This window comes from Polypterus senegalus, chromosome 3, assembly GCF_016835505.1.
Source record: "Polypterus senegalus isolate Bchr_013 chromosome 3, ASM1683550v1, whole genome shotgun sequence".
NCBI lineage: Eukaryota > Metazoa > Chordata > Cladistia > Polypteriformes > Polypteridae > Polypterus > Polypterus senegalus.
This window is the reverse complement of record NC_053156.1, coordinates 249,349,378-249,353,922: the sequence shown is the minus strand read 5'-3', so window position 1 is coordinate 249,353,922 and position 4,545 is coordinate 249,349,378.

Sequence of the window (4,545 nt, the reverse complement as noted above, 5' to 3'; positions counted from 1 at the left end):
TCACACATGTCAGGTGATCACCCATTTTCTGCAGAGGTGCAAGCAGGAGGAAGTGAAGATGTCCAGAGAGCATCATCACAATCAGCACATGAGGGAAGGACAGCAGAGTGTGTACAGGAGCAGATGGCATGGCTCACCCTTGACGCTGTCACCTCTCAGCCTAACTCACCCAGTCAGAAAGAAATGGAAACATCACCTGCAGCACAACAGGACGTCATGATAAAGAGTCCTTCACACATGTCAGGTGATCACCCATTTTCTGCAGAGGTGCAAGCAGGAGGAAGTGAAGATGTCCAGAGAGCATCATCACAATCAGCACATGAGGGAAGGACAGCAGAGTGTGTACAGGAGCAGATGGCATGGCTCACCCTTGACGCTGTCACCTCTCAGCCTAACACACCTACTCACAAAGAAGTAGAAACATCACCTGCAGCACAACAGGACGTCATGATGAGCCCTTCACGCATGTCAGGTGATCACCCATTTTCTACAGAGGTGCAGGCAGGAGGAAGTGAAGATGTCCAGAAAGCATCATCACAATCAGCACATGAGGGAAGGACAGCAGAGTTTGTACAGGAGCAGATGGCATGGCTCACCCTTGACGCTGTCACCTCTCAGCCTAACTCACCCAGTCAGAAAGAAATGGAAACATCACCTGCAGCACAACAGAACATCATGATGAAGAGTCCTTCACGCATCTCAGCTGACCACCCATTTTCTACAATGGTGCAGGCTGGAGAAAGTGGAGATGTCCAAAGAGTGTCATCACAGTCAGCATGTGCCATTTATCCAAGACTGCCCCACCAAGCAGGACTGCTTGATCATCACATCAAGACCCCTCCTCTAAAGAGTAGCCCATTCACAAACTCTCTACGGCCCTTTGCTGGAGTTATGGACACAATTGTCAGGAAAGCAGTTGGCTTCCAAACAGAGGCTGTGAATGGAAATGCTCACAAACCAGCAGTTTGTACTTTCAAAACAAGTGTGCTGGAAAATGGGCGACCTTCACTTTTCACGCCTTACTACAAACGCCTTTGCTTGAGAGAAAGGGTGACTTACGGGGGAGCCAACACCATTGGCCCCTTTGATCAAGTCTGAGCATAATGATGTGCTGAGCACAATTTTTGACTCGATGTTGCCACGGATCAGACTGTCTGCACTTCCTGGTTGTTTCACAGAGAATGATCTCTTTAAAAGCCAGTGGAGACAAGTGCAAGCCTTGGCAAATGAATTCTGGACATGCTGGAGACTTAAATACCTTTCCGCTTTGCAGAGCAGGCAAATGGACTTGCCAAATAAGAGACATTGTGCTGTTGAAGAAGAGTCCACTATCACGCAATAAATGGCCTATGGGATTTGTCATCTTGGTATTCCCTAGCAGCGATGGTACCGAACAAAAGACAGAAGTTAAGACTGCCTCTCAAGGCATCTCTAGGAACTCTATCAGACATATCACAAAAATCTTTCTACTGGAAAATGGATAAGTTCTAAATTAACACAATGTTTAGTGTTTAGTGTACTGTTTAGTGATATAATGTTATTATATCAGACGGGGAGTGTTCTGCCCCACATCTTGTTAGTTGAGACTGTTATTTGTTGAACTGTGCTCCCCCTTCATCTTGTCATTTATTAACATACCTGTCAGTCACGTCCCACACTCACAGTGGTACTATAAAAGTCTATGAAACTCACGTAAAGCACGTAGGTCCCATAATAAACATTTGAATACAATACACCCCATGCGTCTCACGTAGGCACCCCTTTATCTCTTGTTTCGGTCACGTCCAAAACGTATCCTTAGGGTATATAAACCCCTGGGTCTGGTTAGTTGTGGTACGCAGCAATTTGAACCTCTGTCTACGTGCTTCTCTTCGTCTTGATCCAACCGTGGAAATCACTCGCCTTGTAAGTGTCTTTAAAGCTCTATTGTTTAATGTACACTGTCTGCTATGTATTGCTTTGTAAATTATTCTTTATTGTCTTTGATTGTACACATGTAAATGCCTGTATGTTTCTTTTGTATATATTTCAGTTTACAACGAAGTACGTCCAGTAAAAGCCTTCAAGATAGCTCGCTCACCCCTTGTCGTTTTTTATGTGGATGTACCGAGTTGTTTAAGCTCTCTGCGGCCGCATAGTGCGGAGTGAGGCAGAAAAACTCATTATAACAAAAATATTGAAAAATAAAAATAGCATAACTTTGAAGTAAAAAAAATGTTAAATGCTCCAACTTTCAAATCAGTTAACTGAGCCCCCATAATCTAATAAAATGTTATGCCAGAACTATATTTTCTAATGTGTTTAATCTTGGTTTTAAGATTTTCATCATTCTCATGATCTACAGTAGATCAGGGGTGCCCAACGCTTCGATCGCGATCGACCGGTAGATTGCAAAGGTAGTGCAGGTAGATCGCGTTTCGTTCAAAAAAAAAAATTTTTTAAACGTTAGTCTATCATATATCCTCCCTATGACATTTGCCACTTGATTGACATACAGGGTGGCCAGTCTGAGATCTCCTTTCTTCTAACACGCTGATCATCCCGCATGCACGATCAAATGCGCGAGCTACTGCAAAACTCCGGCTGTGATCTAGTTAGCCTTCCAATTTATATCGACTAAAGAAGGGATTTAAAAAAAAAATGTTTTCGGAGGGTATGGGCTTCATGTGGAATTAGAAGAGGATTTTCTTTCTCTCACAGTGTCACAATCAAGGTGCGTTTGTCTGATCTGTCAATCTATCATTGCTATTCCAAATTACATCTTGCCTGAAGAAGGGGCCTGAGTTGCCTCGAAAGCTTGCATATTGTAATCTTTTTAGTTAGCCAATAAAAGGTGTCATTTTGTTTGGCTTTTCTCTATATTCCAAAGAAGGAAAATGTGGAAAGGCACTTTCGAACTGTTCATAAAAACTACGAAACTGACTTCCTTCCGAAAAGCAATCTGAGAAAGAGAAAGGAGAGGGAACTAAAATCGCAGTTAATCGGTCAGACGTCATTTTTCACTCGGATGAATTCAAAAGCTCCTTGACTGCATTATTCGGCTCTACTTATTTATGTGAGTCAGCCTTTTCCCACATTAAGATTATTAAATCCAAATACTGTAGTGTCCATAAATGTATTGAATTGTTATTGTGCCATAAAGGTTATTCAGTTACGCAAGGTATGACAACATATATTTTATGTATAAAGTATACTATATATATATATATATATATATATATATATATATATATATATATATATATATATATATATATATATATATATATAACAGCGCAACAGCGCTTCCCGATTCATTTTACCCTCGCACCCCCTGTGATAGACTAGGCCGATTTCGCACCCCCTTGGTTTGAGAAGTATGAAAAAATATAAGTCCATATGATAGTTCATAATACCCACGCAGCACTAAGTGCGCATAAGAGCGGAAGTCATCCGTTTTAACAAGCAGCGTATTGCACTTATACGAAATAGCCTGCCCATTTAATTATGTAGGAATGGATAGATAAATTAAGATTTTGTACAAATAATGTTTTTCATTTTTCTTCCTCGATGGATTCTGGCACACCCAGCAACAGTTGCTCAGCACCCCCAATCGATATCATTTTTAACGTATAGGTAGATCATTTCGACCTGGTCATTTTAAAAGCAGCTTGCAAGCCAAAAAAGTGTGGGCACCCCTGATCTAGATGTTTACGGTTATTTAAGGTATTATTTCCTAATGATCACACTATTGAGTTTGACATTGAAGTACTGCAGCCTTTCTGCAGGTATTTGCTTAACTTGCTGTGCACATAAGGTAGAGGTTTGGAAAATATCAGTTTTCCTAAAATATATATTTTAAAAAAGGCAATTGTTTTTTATACACCATATGAATAACATAAATGAAATAGTCTCTTCTTTAGCTCCAAGCAGAGTACTCACTGATTCCACAAGAAAATTTGATATCAAATAAAAACATTTATTTTATCATTTAATGAGGAAAAAATATACATTTCACTGAAAATGCAAATTATGTGTATAAGCTGTTTAAATCAGTCTTTGAAATAATAATAATAATAATAATCTGTTAGCATCATATAGACTCGAAAGTAAGGAATTTGTGTACTCATTTTTACATTTACATTTAACATTATAGCAATAACATTTTATTCAACACCACCCAAATCAAGGATGAATAACCTTGGCCCCAGTTATCACTGCGGCTGGGATTGCATTACCCATTTCTTACTTAGGCAACATTTCTTATGGTTAATAGTACAGGTAATTTAGGTAGATGTTTTTGCTCCTTGTCCTGTAATACTTTGGCATCAGAAGTTCTTTCCAATATATAGGCATATTACTTTTCCTGAAAACATCTACAATATGTGTTGTAGATTAGAATATCTTCCCATCACATTTTTGCCCCTATTAATTGCTTTGTTAATTTCAACATCATTGCTGATTTGCTGTGGGAGGGAAATGAATGCAATAAATACATAAATTTAAACCATTAAGAAGTAAGTGAATTGCATTAAAAAACGTTAAAATTGCAGGAATAAAAGAGAC